At 36.7% G+C, this 15,657-nt stretch overlaps 1 protein-coding gene across 4 annotated transcripts in view; it reads left to right on the forward strand.

The window, feature by feature from the left end:
* The window catches only part of IMMP2L (inner mitochondrial membrane peptidase subunit 2), a 989,629-nt gene that overhangs the window by 104,369 nt on the left and 869,603 nt on the right, over positions 1-15,657 (forward strand). The window lies entirely within an intron of this gene.

A 15,657-nucleotide genomic window follows, 5' to 3' on the forward strand; every position in this document is an offset into this window, starting at 1 on the left:
TGTTGGCCGTGATTGTTTTCTCTGCATCCTTCACCAGCCCACTCAAGTTTCCTCCTCTGGGGACCATAGTCAGAATATTATTTTGAAGGTAGTGTGGTGCTTGGATAGATTGACAAAATAACTTACTCTATTGTATTTGAAAAATGGCCTATGTAATGGAGCATAGGCATAAATAGAAGAATTTTGTGTCTAATATCTTGTGTGGTCTTGTGTGACTCACCCTTTCTAGGTTTCATTTTCTCACCTTTCAAAAGAAGAGGATTGAATGAGATGATCTTTAAATCTTCGTCTTATAAACAGTTCATGCTATTATCTGCATATGTTTTCACTAACTGGTTTAACTGTTGTGTTGGCTGTTCTGGAAAGAGAAAGTGAAATGAAAAACGCTCAGTAAATTGTGGGTTTCAAATTGTGCTTTCAAAGTGATACGTAATGGAGACATTCTAGATGGTTGTGTTCCTCTTTGATGTTGTTCTTGTCAACATAGAGGCTTTTGTTCTGTTGTATTTAAATGGTAATTATCACTAGGACCCAGCCGGCTCAATTTGGCTTCTCAATTCAAAGGACTTGCTTGGATGGCAGCAGTTAATAATATGGGATCATTTAAGGTTAAAAACACTTTTCCTCCTATGATTTATAAAGAACCTCTTGGCATGTAACTTAGAAAATTTGGTTAGTCTTTACATTCAGCATTGAAGTATTATGTGCCTCATTAGATGCATCTAGTCTGACTTTATTTGTACCAGACTTTTTTTTTTTTTTTTGGCTGGTAGCTGGCAATTCTTTGAGGTCTCTACAAATAGATTGTAAGGAACATCTGGGCCTTCTCATCAGCATAGGCCGTTACTAAAGGTTAGAGGTGTACCTTGTAGCCTTCCTTAGTCTGATGGCTGGTTTCAGGGTTATTTCATCCAATCTCCTGGCATTGATGAAAGTTTATATTGGGAGCAGGGGGTCATTAAAGGGGTAAAATCCAGTATTTGGAAGGTCTAGAAATCAGTCAACTGCAAATGATGAAGTTCTCAAATGCATGTCTGTAAAGTTACTTCCAGCGATTGAAACTAGTTTTGAAAAGGCAAAAACTTGAAACAGTTTTTGATAAAACTTCCTGTAGAAAAACTGCATGAAGACTATCTTGGGACCGATTTGTGTCACATGATAGATGGTGCCCAGAAGGGAATCTGTCCTCTGCAGTGAGTATTTAACTGTATTTCTTTGGACATTCCCATGATAACTAGCTCAGACCACAATGCCTGCAAGTACTTTCACCTGCCTTGTTTTCTTGTTAGCTATGTACTTGTCTTTCTCTGACATGATGTGCAGACACAAGTTTTCTCCCCCCACGTCAGCCAAGTCTGGGTGTGCAGTTTTGAGGAGGTGTAAGAATAACCGAGGCAGAGAGAGTGCCTGAGGTGGGGAACCTAAGGGCAACTGGGAAGAACCATTTCTGAAGAGCAAAGATGAGGGGATTAGCTGTGGATTATGTGGATAGAATAGCTAGGGGAGGAGATAAGCCCCGAGGGGAGGAGATTCCAGAAGAAGAATAGATGTTGGGGTGCAGAACAGCATGGTTTAAGATGAGCCTCAGGAGTTCCTGTTGTAGCTCAGAGGTAACGAACCCGACCAGTATCCATGAGGATGCAAAGTTCGATCCCTGGCCTTGCTCATTGGGTTAAGGATCCGGCATTGCTATGAGCTGTAGGTCATAGATGTGGCTTGGATTCTGCGTTGCTATGGCTGTGGTATAGGTCGGCAGCTGCAGCTCCAATTGGACTCCTAGCCTGGGAACCTTCATATGCTGCAAGTGAGGTACTGAAAAGCAAAACAAACAAACAAACAAACAAACAAACACCAAAAAGATAAGTCTGCCCTGGGCTGAGGCCTGGAGAGCTGTTTGGCACTGCTGGACCCCACTTTGATTTGAGGCTGTGCCCATTGTTCCATTGCTGCCAGATCGTGACCTCAGATGAGTGTGAAGCTCCTCTGGGGGCAAGTAGTGTTGCCTAGTCATGCTTTATTCTGTTGGTGCCTAGCACATAGTAGACAAATTAAAAATCATTGAATTAAGTTCACATTCTCCAAGTGGGGAATAGGGTTGTGATTCTATTTTATGGGTGTGTGGGAGTAGGGGTGTGTTTGCAGGAATGAGAAACGTACTGTTTAGTAGCTGGCAGCCCTACTGGTCAGCATCTGTCTTTTAGGAAGATGAACGACCAAGCCTACACATTCTTTTCACATTCTTTGTATGCTTTCTTTGGCTATCAGCTTCATCTAAATTGTAAAAAACCACCCAGAAGAGAAAAGTATTGTATTTCATCATTTTTTCAAGCCACAGAGTTTTGCGTGAATAGAACAGTCTCAAGTAAGGGAGAGGTTGTTTACCTTGAATTACATTTCCCAGGAAATAGTTCTAGCCTTTAATTTTGATGACACTTGGAATTTTTGTTATCCAGAGGATTGTCAGACATTATTATAAAAAGAGCTATGTTTGGAAAGGGTGAGTATGGGGCTCCTGAATATAATTATAATTTAAACTTAAAATCCCTTATTTTATAAAACAGAGATGGCAGTCTATAAAAAATGGAGTTCTTTTGATTTTAATGCTTAAAATCCCTTTCTGTGCTTAAAACTCTGAATTAGAATTGAAAGTTATGAATTAGATATGAATATGAATTAGATAATGGGGTGTTTGTGTGTGTGAGTGTGTGGTATTCTTTGAAACTAATAGAAAATTTTAAAAACAAGTGGGATGTACCCAGTAGTAGGAAACTTAGTGTCTTTTGATTGAGAGAGACTTTAAAAAATTGATTGCTTTCTTAACTCACCATGATCGGCCTTTAATAGGTAACTCTTGCGGATTGGTTTCTGCCTCAGAAATATTTTGCGTTTACAGCTTTCATGGAATAATAAGGAACATAGTCATACATGCTTATGTGAAATACTGTTAGAGAAAATTTAGGAGTTGAAAACTTTTTTTTTTTTTTTGCTTTTTAGGGCTGTCCCCAAAGCATGGACGTTCCCAGGCTAGGGGTTGAATCTAAGCTACAGCTGCTGGCCTACACCACAGCCCCAGCAGCTCAGGATCTGAACCGCGTCTGCAACCTACACCACAGCTCACAGCAACGCCGGATCTTTAACCCACTGAGCAAAGCCAGGGATCTAACGTGCAACCTCATGGTTACTAGTCAGGTTCGTTTCCACTGCATCACAGTGGGAACTCCCCAGGAATTGAAAACTTTGAAGAACACATGTTTCTGGCAAGCATGCAGAGATGGGTGTTGAATCATCCCTAGAGACAGTGACAGTGTTAAGATCTCTGGCCGTTTTTGACATTATGATAATTAAGCATTCATAGGCAGGCCATATTCAACTGTACAGGTTTTGCCTTATATAATGATAGTGATGTATGCAGAACTTAACATGTCTGTATGTGTTAACTCTGGGGGTGAATAAGACGGGAAACACTCCTTTACTTCAGAAATCTACATTTTAGTGGGCCAGAAAGGTAATAAACCAGTAGATGAGTATGTATGTGAAATGTATCAGATAAAAATAAGTATTATTTATACAAATAATTCAAACAGTTTGATGTGATGGTGGTCTAGTGGCTAGTTTAGATGAGGTGGTTAGAAAGAAATAATAAAATGAAAAGAAATGATGATTTAAAAATAAAATCTTGGAGTTCCCTTCGTGGCTCAGCGATTAAGGAACCCGACTAGGATCCACGAGGATGCCAGTTTGATCTCCAGCCTTGCTCACTGGGTTAAGGGTCCGGCATTGCCATGAGCTGTGGTGTAGGTGGAAGACATGGCTCTGATCCTGCATTGCTGTGACTGTGGCCTAGGCCAGCAGATACAGCTCTGATTCGACCCCTAGCCTGGGAACCTCCCTTTGCCATGGGTGTGGCCCTAAAAAAAAAAAAGTGAAAATAAGATAAAATCTTTAAATGGCACAATTAAAATTATTATATATATATTTTTCGAGACTCATTTTTGTGCTTCTATTGCTAAAGATACTGAGTCTGACACAATTCTTTGTTTTCACTCTGGATTCTTTTCAACCTGATGTAGCAGTGGAATGTGTTTTTTAAAAGATCTATTTTGGCTGATATTCATAAATAAAGAGTAAGTATAGTTTTGTGTAACCATTTAACGTCAAATTTTTTGCATTTAACTCAGTGACAAGATTCCAAGTGTAATAAAACAAGGTTTTAAAAACTTTGAATAACTTTATTTGTATTTTTATACAAGAGTTTTTTTCTTAAGTATTCAGTGATAACAGATCTAAGATTGGGAAGACAATACTTTGAGGATAACTCACCTGTCTTAGTTAAAAATGCATCTTTAATTTTTCTGTCTTATGAGCAGTTTTGTTTTTGTGTTCTTGCATTGTTTGGTTCAAACTGTTGCTTTTTCAGAGGATAGCATACTGCCTTCCAGCCTATTTTCCAATTTTTTTTTCAAACAAATCATTTCCATGTCACCACTTGGGTTTTATGTCCATCATTTTGAATAGCTTCAAAATAGAAGATCAATTTGGTATGCCATAATTTATGTAATCATCCTTATTTTAATAATTTTTGATTGTTTCTAGCAATTTGCTATTGTAAGTTATTCTATGATAGACATTTTGTGGCCCTCAGATTTTTTTTTTCTGTATTTGGATATCTTAAGGGAGATTGTCCAGGTGTGAATTTCTAAGTATTAATTTTTTTTATCTAAAGAGTGTAAACATTTTTTAATAGAAATTAAGGAAGTTTTGATTTTATGATTATGTCAAATCGTGATTAGACAGTCTATGAAGGTTTTAACTAGAAGAAACAGAAGAAAAAATTTCTGAAAGAGAAACTATCTGTTGACTCTTCTACCAGGTTTAGAACTAGAGTTTTTAGTAGAGTTTTGGTAAAGTGTAATGGAAGCAGTGCTTTAATAAAGTAGGTAATCGAAGCTTGGAACTGCTTATATTTATCAAAAAACAATTTTAAAGTGTAACTGATCTAATTTATCTTCTCATATCTTAATTTATGTCTTTGGAATCCTCTGGAAACAAAAAAGATAAAAGCAGATAGTTCTACTAATCTTCAACTGTGCAAATCATTTCTTTCTCTTATGGTCTTCAATTCATTCTACCACACTTTTATGGGCCTCTCACCCTGTTATTTGTTCTACTGCATTTTATGGACTTACTCAGAGATTGGACTTAAAAAATTTCAACTTGAAGATTGAAAAGACTGGAGAGAACCTTTGTCATCTTGCATTCTGAACATTACTTTTCTGGCCACCTATCATAGGTGAATGGATGTTATGATACCAAAGTCTTTGCCTACAAAGAATTTATAGATAAATAAAACTAGTAAGAGTTTACAGATAAATAAAACTAATGAGTAAAATACTTTATTATGTGTGTGTTCTTGAGACCCAGTAAGCAAAATGACTTGCTCGTGAGTGTATAACAATTTTCCTTTCCATTGACCAGTGAAATCTTGAGAAGGTCCAAAGTGGTTAGTAATGGATGTTACTGTTTCATAAATTGCATTTCTTCTCTTGTTTATCAGGATTTTATTATCTAACAAAACCACTATAAATTCTGTCCTTATGCCACAGAAGTGTAGCACGTATAGTAACTGTCACTAAGATGAAGCATTTTTGTCCTCGACATAAAATAGTACACAATATATTTAAATTTAAAGTGTCTATTTTCTGTTTACTTCCTGGTGTAAAAAGAAAACAGTGAAAATATCTGAGCTGGTAAAGTTTTTTATTTTGTGCACCCAGCATCCAGGAAAATACTTTGTTACTCTGTTTAGATCCTTTAAAACAAAGTTTATTATTTTTAAAAAAAGTTCAAAGTAGTTATCCCACTACTTTTCAGAGTAATGAATTTTACTTGGCTTGCTTAAGTAAGGATTTTGTCTTGAAGATGGAGTATCTGGCAAATTAAGGAAGTTTTGGGGTAAAGTATAAGAATTTTATCTTCAATTATTCATCTCTTCCAAAGGCAAGTAGCAACAGATACTCTTAAAATAATAGCTCTGGGAGTTCCCGTTGTGGCTCAGCAGTAATGAACCTGACTGGCATCCATGAAAACATGGGTTCTATCCCTGGCCCTGCTCAGAGGGTTAAGGATCTGGTGTTGCTGTGCACTGTGGTGTATGTTGCCGATGCAGCTCAGATCTGGTGTTGCTATGGCTGTGGCCAGCAGCTGCAGCTCTGATTCGACCCCTAGGCTGGGAACTTCCAAATGCTGTGATTGTGGCCCTGGAATTAAAAAAAAAAAAAAAAAAGAAGAAAGAAGAAGAGTATATAGATCTGTTATAAACCCAGAGTAAAAAAAAAAAAAAAAAAAAAAAGGACCGGGTTAAAAGGCATACCTGATATCAGGCTTTCCCTAAAAAATTAGGTTTTCATGCTTAAAATTTTTTTTCCTTCTGGGAAAGAAAAAAAGAAAAATATTTTAGAGTGCATTATTTTTAGATAAAATAATAATAGTTTTTGAACCTATGTCACTTAGCTTATTCAGGAGGCAAACTGCAGAGATCGTGAACATATCAAATAAATCTTCCTCATCTTATTATTGATTTCCAATACCCTGAGTTGATTATGTATTATCCAATTTCACTTTTTTTCTTTTTTTTTCATTTAGAATGTTCTAATCAGGCCCTCAAACAGGGCTTTGTTATTGATAAGATAAAGCCAGACAGACTAGGTGTAGAGTGACTCAAATGTGAAAAACGTTACTTCATGTTTGCTTTGCATATATGTGGCACTAGCCACTGAAAGCCAACTATATCATGATCATTCTTGTCTAGAAACTCACGTCCATCCAACTAGTTTTAGAGCTAAGACCCTAAACCTCCTGATTTGCTTCGGGCCCAGCTTTCCATGTTTCACTTCTCCTGTTGTGCATTTGATTCTTGAGTGTGGATTTCTCAAAGTGTGAGCTGACATGTTCAATAAAGAAACTTGCAAAATTATTTGCCACCATGGTAAATGTTTGTGAAATGTTCGGAGATCCCTGAGAAGGTATCATTTCTCTAAAGTTCTATTGACTTTGAAAGGGAAAATTTAGCTGTTGGAAGTCTCAGTTTACGAAACAGACTGTTTCATCTGGGTTAGAGTTAAAGCAGATGTGAATCTCTAAATTCTAATTCTTCTGGGCTATTGTGAAAGGATGATGTTTGATAAATATGAAATCAAGGATTTATGTTGATTTTTTCTTTTGGGAGGGGTGCTGACTTTCAGTGCTTTTGTTATATACCGAGGTCATGGTTACCTGCTGCTCTCAATTCAGGACCTGTGCCTGGCACCGTCTGTGGGTGCCAAAGCTTCCCTAGTCTGCATGGAAAGTTTACTTGTTCAAGCTGCCTAGCCAGCCTCTTCACTCAGGCCTGACTGCTTTGGATGGCAGGTGAAAGACCGTGATGAAGAGGAATTTTTAAAAAAAGGATAGGTTGTTTCTGGAGATCAGGAGAAGGAGCCCTTTGTGTGTGTGTGTGTGTGTGTGTGTGTGTGTGTACTCTAATAAAGACAGGTGGTCTGTGTATCTGCATGTTATCTTCAGGCACGTGGTAGGAATTTGGGCCGTGCTTGGAAGAGTTTTCCCTGCACAAAGGCCTGAATGCTGACACCTGAGAACTTTTGTGTCCTAACTTCAGTGCCACTAAAAGTAAGTTTTGAGGAGTTCCTTTTTAGGCTCAGCAGGTTAAGAACCTGACTAGTATTCATGAGGATGTGGGTTTGATCCCTGACCTCTCTCAGTGTGTTAAGGATCTGGTGTTGCCGTGAGCTGTGGTGTAGGTTGCAGATGTAGTTTGGGATCTGGCATTGCTGTGGCTGTGGTGTAGGCTGGCAGCTGCAGCTTCCATTTGACCCCTAGCCTGGGAACCTCCATATACCATGGGTGTGGCCCTAAAGAGACAAAAGAGAGTAAGTTTTGTGACCTGTTGTAGCCCATTTAGGCTTTTAATTTCATTTTAAAGAAATGTGTTTAACAATGTAGTTTCTAACCTCTGGAAGGGTAGCTAAGAGGTCTGGTCCATGTGAGCGCTCTGGTTAATGAGAGCCCCGAGTCTGAGTTTGTCCTGTGTGTTTGCTGCAATTGTTAGCATGGCTCCCCACCTCTGAGAAGACTACCTAGTATTGCCTTCCATTTAATTAAACCAGCAAAACACTTTGCAATAATGGGCCATAAGCTTCTTCTAGGTAATGATACCTTTAGGAAGCTCTTAATCTCCTTCAGAAATGAGTACACGAGTGGATGTCTATACACACTTGCCACACCTCCCCGTAAACCTTCACGTTTGTATCCACACCAGTGTGCGTGCCCATGCTTTATAGTCCCTGGAGATTTGTAAATCCCTTCCTGAAGTGCATTGACAGCCTCCAGGTTAAGAACTTCTGTAGGTGTTACTTAAGTGAAAGGAGGACGGAAAGATGGCATGTTTGTTTTTCCCTTGGATGGAAAGCGGTGTATTAAGTGGTTCACCTGTGCTTCTTGAGCATCTCTTCATCCAGCTACCTCTGTATCCACCCCGCCACGCCCTCATTTATCCACGTTTTGTCAGAACACTTTTATTTTTCTGCTTTTCCTTTCCTCTTAAATCAGAAACTATACTATTTTCTAAAGAGCTGTCGAAAACGAATGATTCATCACAACCATGAAGCTTTTCAAGGAGAGACTATGTATGTATTTGCTTGTGGTTGTGCACTACTACGCTTTTAAGCATTTGCAGATTTGGGAAGGTTTCGGGAATAGTCGTTTTAGCTGTGGCTTGCTTTATCGCCAACTTTTTTTTTGTACTTGGGAAAGTATTCCTTTGAACTTTTTATTCTGTTCTGGTTTTAAAATAAAGCACATTGTCAGCAAAAAACAAACAAACAAAAAAAACATATTTTCTTGGGTAAATATAAAATTATTAGGCATCTGCCCATTTCTTTAGAAAGGTACTCTATCAAAGTATTTTTTAAAGTTTTTAGTGAAGATTGTCCTCCTTTTACTCAGAAAAAAGTTTAGTTTCTTTTTGAAATAATAGATTAGTTTATTTCACATATTAATCATTTTTTAAAGATTTTTTTTCTAGGACCATAGGATTTCACTTAAGTATTTTTAGACATTCAAATTTTTTATATTATTTTTCTCCTAGCCCTTATTGCTTTAAAAAAATTCTGTCGAAACCCTTCCTTTAACATTTTTGGTATTCACTTTTTATTGCCTTATGTCTTATTTACATAAGAAACCAAACATCTATTTTTTTATATAGACAAGGAAGGCAGAGTCTCATTTGCTAATTGCTCTATTACTTTCATGATGATTGAAATACAAGATCAGGGAACAAAAAGAGAATCACTCTGAGTGTTGCAGTTAAAAAAAAGCAACATGATGGTTCAAATGTGTACAGTCTTCTGATGGGACTTTGCAAACGAGGCATGCAGCCTGTGTGTGGTTGCTCACAGCCTACACCTGGATTAAGAGCATATCTTAAAAAATGAAAAAGGGCAAATCCGTACTGATAGCATTCCAGTTTTTAAATGAATATAGTTAACATTCCGGCAAAAGAAACTTGTTTCTTGAGAGGGAAAGGTCAGTGTTGTGGACTTACCTATAGAACTAAGCCTGAGGCTCTGTCTTTGCTTCTGGGGCATTAAGGAAGATTTAACTGTTTTGAAATCTTTATGATATGTTGGGCTAGATTTATAATTCAGTGGTAAATATGACGAATGCTTTTTTCCTAGTAGAAATATAGCATGGAGATTAATAAGCTGATCAACGGTAAAGATCATTTTGCAAAATTGTTCTCAATGAATGGACTGTCCTGGTGCTCTGCCAGAAACATCCTTTTCTGTTTAAAATTTATTAATTTGGGTCACTTAATTGCCTTTCAAAGTATAACCTCAAATTCTCACTTCTTTTTAACTCCAAGTGATAATATTTTTCTATTAGTTTTCTAGTAGTTTCTAGTAGTTTTCTATCAAATAGTAAGCCATTATTATATGTACTAATGGATGAAATCAGGTTTGTCATTGAATTTTTTTTGTCCTAGAAATCTCTTTTCCCTAGAATTTCTGAATATCTTCATCTCCTTTAATAATGCAGCATTCAGTTTTAGAACTCTCAATAATACCTTTCCTACCTGACTTTTTCATAGTCCCTCAGCAGAAAAATCTGATTCAGCCTGGAGATCATTTGAAGGTACCCATAGAAAATGGTTTGAGACAAATGACAAAGCATCTGGAGTCCGAACCGTTAGCCCAACTCAGTCACTTAGAATTTTTTTTTCAGGATTATTTGAGGTGAAGGTCCAGTGATATTTCTATTCTCAGCCACTAACAGATAAATGATAAAAGAATTTTAAGGTCTTTGCTAGTGAACTCCTTAAAGAGTGCCAGTTTTGGGTGAGCAGTGAAGTAAGGAGTTGAGATCTGAGAGGGAGCAAATGAAAAACTCTCATGACCCTAAAGTGGTCAGTAATGCAGTGAGACTAAGAATTAGGAATTTGTTACTAAACTGAAAAGATAAAATGAATTCTGGCTCACCTTAACTCATGGACCAGGTTAAAAAGCATGTCTGTGCAATTGCCTGCATATGTGTATTCATTTAAACATTTTTATTGTTAATTACTCTTTATTGAACAGTAAGCACGAACCACATTTAAATCTCATTTAATTCTTACATTAAGCACATGAGTATATAGTGATACCTACATTCTGCAGATGATAAGACACATTGATGTAAACCCACAGGTGCTAGAATTTTGCTTGAGTTGGTTAAAGAGGCAAACTGCTCATTAAAGGAATTGGGACCGTCCATATGCCTTAAAAAGGAAGATGTAAAATATTTAAAATATCTCACTAGACGATAGACAGTTTGGACAATACTTTGACATTTGTCCTTTGTGCATTTTATAGTGGGCTAAGTTGCTTTGGGAGATGCTTGTTTTGTTTTGCTTTTTAGGCCCGTACCACAGCATATGGAGGTTCCCAGGCTAGGGGTCAAATTAGAGTTGCAGCTGCAGCCTACGCCACAGCCACAGCGACACCAACACCAGATCCGAGCTGCATCTGTGACCTACACCACAGCTCACAGAAGCACCGGTCCCCTACCCACTGAGCAAGGCCAGGGATTGAACCCACATCCACATGAATACTAGTCGGATTCATGGATTCATTACCGCTGTACAATGGGAACTCTGAGGTGCTTGTGTTTTTATTTGCTGCCTAGTCTAGGGAACTTTTCTAATCCTAGAGTATTGACTCTTGGGATTTTATGACTTTAGAACAGTGTTTTTTGAAGTGATTACCAGGTAAAATTTGTTATAGAAAAAAGTCCTTAAGAAGTAATAAAATCAGCTGGGGTCATACCTTTAATTATTTAAAGTGAAATACTTGAAGCTTGGGTTAAATGGTAAACAAAAGGTGCTTAGATTATATTGGTGACTGAAGAGATTGCAGAATCTTTCAAAAGCAGTATATAAGACAGTAAAAGGAGGATCTAACATATGTACATGTATTTTAAATATCTTGATATATTCATGAAGCAACTGCCATGTTACTCTTACCTGTAAAATAAAGTTTTTGTGTTGCATGTTCACATACGCAATTTCCCACAGACTAGAATGAATTTTCTCCATCTGGGAAAATTTTACTTCTCCCTCCTGTTCCAGAAAATGCCCTTCCAGACACATTCCTGAAACCCATAGTCTAAATCACATCGTATTACAATCAGGTTGTCCTTTGACTTTAACACTTAGAGATAATCTGGTACATAGGTGTTTGAGGAGTATTTGTGGAATGAATTGAAAGAGTGTCCTAATTTAACTAGATTTTTATCCAGTCTTAACTATTGGGCTCGATTTTTATAAAAAACTAAAATACTCAAATCAGTGGGCAGCAAAGATCATAGTTCAGAATCTTTGGGAATACTTGCTGATTCCTCATAATTTACTGGGTGAATTTTAAAGTAAAAAGGATTGTGAAAAATGATCTTGTAAATCGCAGAACTTTTTATTATCAAAATTTTTGAACATGGAGAAGTTGAAAGAATTTTACCGTGAACACCAGTTTACCTACTTCTCACTTTAGTGAACATTTTGAGTTATGTTTCTGTCCATGTGTTCACCCCTCTATTCATCCATTAATCCATCTTAGTTATTTTTGATGCATTTCTGCCTAAATACTTCTCCATGTGTGTCCCCATTTAGAAATCGGCAATAGTTGCCAGTGTTTTTCTTCTTGAGGTAAAATTGAAATGTAGCGGACACAGCTAGATCTTAAGTGAACATTTGCTGAGCTTTGACTTACGTCCATACCTGTTAACCCAAGCCTCTGTCAGGACAAAGAACACAATCATCCCCCCAGAAAGTTCCCTCAGGTCCATTACCAGACATCCTTTACCCTCCCATCCTCAAAGGCAATAATTTCTGATTTTTTTCCTCCACTCATTAATTAGTTTTGCCCAAACATGACATATTTAAGGAATCAAAGCATGTATATGTTTAACTGGAAAACATAGGAAGGTGATGAATTGCTCTGTGAAATGCTCTTAAGAATGATGGCCTAAAAACCCGAGAGGGCAGTCGATGAAGGAAAGCTAACATGACTTCAGGAAGTGACTAACGATGTAAATTCAGGGCAATGCCATAGGTACACACAGCCAGCGTCCATTAGGCCTTGTAATTGCTTATAATGGCATTAGATTATATAAACCTGAAAGTCACTTGACAGGTTTTTGCTGGGTGATCAGCAAAAGTGACACAATTTTCTGACCCAAATAAGCATCTAGTTTTACAAAGATTATAAAGTTGAAATATGGCAGTTGTTTTCAAATGTTTTGCTTTTGTGATAGAATATGTGGCTTTTAAAACGATCTATCATAAAATGTTGATAAAAACAAAGTTTTCATTGTGCCATGGAGAAAAATATTTTGGAATATATAAAAGCACTTTGTATTTAGACTCTGTATTTAAAATACAGTTTTAATAGTGTAGTGAAATGTCATATATGGTTACAGGTGTAATGAATCCCAGGTGTTACGCAGGTACTTTGTATCTATCACTACGATATTTAGATTCTGAGCTTTAGGCAATAGTGAAAGAAATTACCAATAAAATCTATGAAATAGTAGTTCCTGTTGTAGTGCAGCGGAAATGAATCCAACTGGTTAGTATCCATGACGATGTGGGTTGGATCCCTGGCCTTTCTCAGTGAGATCTGAAGTTGCTGAGAGCTATGGCATTGGTTACAGACGTGGCTCACATCCTGTGTTGCTGTGGCTGTGGTGTAGGCTGGCAGCTGCTGTTCCAGTTCAACCCCTATCCTGGGAACTTCCATATGCCGCAGGTGCAGCCCTTAAAAAAAAAAAAAAATCTATGAAATAGCACAGCCTGGACTGGGGACTGGTCCTCAGTTTATTAACTGCTTCTAGTCTCTAACCTCTCTTTTTTTGCATAAAGGCTAAATATTAGCTGATGGCTTTTTAGAATCTACACACCCCACCTGCCCAACTTCCTACTCTTGCTTCTTTTCCTTAATTCTCTCCTTCCCTCTCTCCTTCCTTTCTCTAATTAAACAGATATTTACTGTGTACCGACTATGTAACAGCATGTTAGATACTGGAGGTACAGTGATGAGGAGAAAGCATCCTAGTGTAAATCAGGTTCTAAAGATGCTCCTTAGATTTGTAAACATTAACTTGTGATGAATCAGAACTTTAAAATTAATCATGCATCTTGGAATCTTTAAGTAGGTTTTGTAGAATATAGGACATATTGGTATATGTGATAGATTCTTTGAAGTTGACTGAATATTTGTGCCTTAGGCTTAATTCCTTTCACAACCAAAACATTGGACTTGCTCTGTTATTGACACCTGCCCTACTGCATCAACTCTTTGTGTTCAGTGAAGTCATCAATACTTTTAGCTATTTCTTTTTTTTAGAAAAGATTCACTTGTGCCTCTTCTTCTATAGATAGCTTTTTACTTGTTTTAAAAGAACTATTCTTGGTCAGAAAAATTTGGAATTTCTCATGTGATCTCAGTTTGCATGGTATTAGAGAACAAAGTTCATGGAACCAGAAGTCAGAAAACCAGTTTTCTTCATTTTATTAGCTATGACTTGGGCCAACTTAAGTGCTTAGTGTCCATTATTTATAGTGATGTACTATCCAAACCAGGCTGAATCTCAGAAAAGAATAAACAAACATGTAAGTATAATTACTTGAGAAAAACAAATTGTTTTTACTGTTTTTATTGTTTTATTACCACAATAAAAATTGTTTTATTGTGATAAAATTCTCATACTGTAAAACACATTATTTTAACCCTTCTCAGTGCCATTAAACATATCCTTGTTGCATAACCATCACTTCCATCTGCAGATTTTTTTCTCTTTCCAAATCGAGAGTCTGTACTCATTAAACAGTAACTCAGTGACTCCTTATTCTTCCCTCCGCAGACTCTGGAAACCACCATTCCACCTTTGTCTCTGTGAATAGGATACTCTTTTAAATAAGAGGAATAAGTTTTCTTTTTACTTTCATTCCTCTTAGGTAAAAACATAATTTTTTTCTTTTTAGCAAGTGTATTAATCAGGGTTAACTACTGGAAGATGTGTATTCCACGTCTAAATTCAGTTCTTTAAGTTTTTAATGTAAACTTTATTTTTTTCTTCAGTTGAAATCTTTTTTGTCTTGACTGCCAATATATTATTCATATATTGGAATAACTTTATTCTGCAGCTGTGTGGGAGGTGGCAACAAAAGCTTTGAAATAACTGTGCCTAGGCACTTGTATAAATGTAACCTATTTAAACTTTAGCTCTTCTATGTGAAATTAGGCATTTCATTTGATTTCCACCTATGACTATGGCTTTGAGAAATTTGATTTAATATTTATTTGATGTAATTTCAGGCTGAGAATATCTCTGCAATACAATAAATAGAAATTAGGTTATTTGACACATGGCTTAATGAAGTGTAAAGGGTATGAAATGAAACATAAATAAAAGGTAACCTAGGGAATATTTGCATAAATGGCATTTAGCTATTGGGCATTTTTGTATTTATAAGTGCATTTTTATAATACATAAAGGTTTTATGAATGTTGGATCATTTAGAACATTTTAAAAGTGAATGAGATGATTGATATTTGTGTTTTCATTTTATTAAATGAGTTGGTATTGTCAGGCTAGCATTTACTTAAGTATATTGTGTGTTCAATGTCTTAGTCGTTTGAATAGCCATAACTGTAATTGTATTAAGAATTTCATTGTTATTAGCAGTACAAAGCACAAAGGTACTCAGTGTAACCTAATTACCAGGAATGACATTTGTTTACTGAGATGTGGGTTGTGTTTGCTTTTTTTTTTGGACTGAAGTTAGAAGAGATACCAGCTAAGGTCTAGAATGAGTGGAACACATGTATTTCAAATTAACCCTTTTAAATCCCGGGATTCGATGACAGTGTTCTGACTGGGTTTTTAAATGTTGTAATATATGAGGAGTGAAGGAACAAAGATGTTGAGATTGCCAATTGATAAATAGATATTTTTTTTGATAAATAGATATTTTAATTGACATAATTTCCTAGCATCAGCGGCAGAAAGGTTTTTCTGGGGACTTGAAATTTAGACTTTTTGTAGGAGAGAGTCCTCTTTAGGAAAAAA

The sequence above is a fragment of the Sus scrofa genome, chromosome 18 (assembly GCF_054392235.1).
Source record: "Sus scrofa isolate SSC_HxYL_T2T_F1_AM1 chromosome 18, Sscrofa_HxYL_maternal_Yorkshire_Landrace_v2.0, whole genome shotgun sequence".
Classification (NCBI taxonomy): Eukaryota; Metazoa; Chordata; class Mammalia; order Artiodactyla; family Suidae; genus Sus; species Sus scrofa.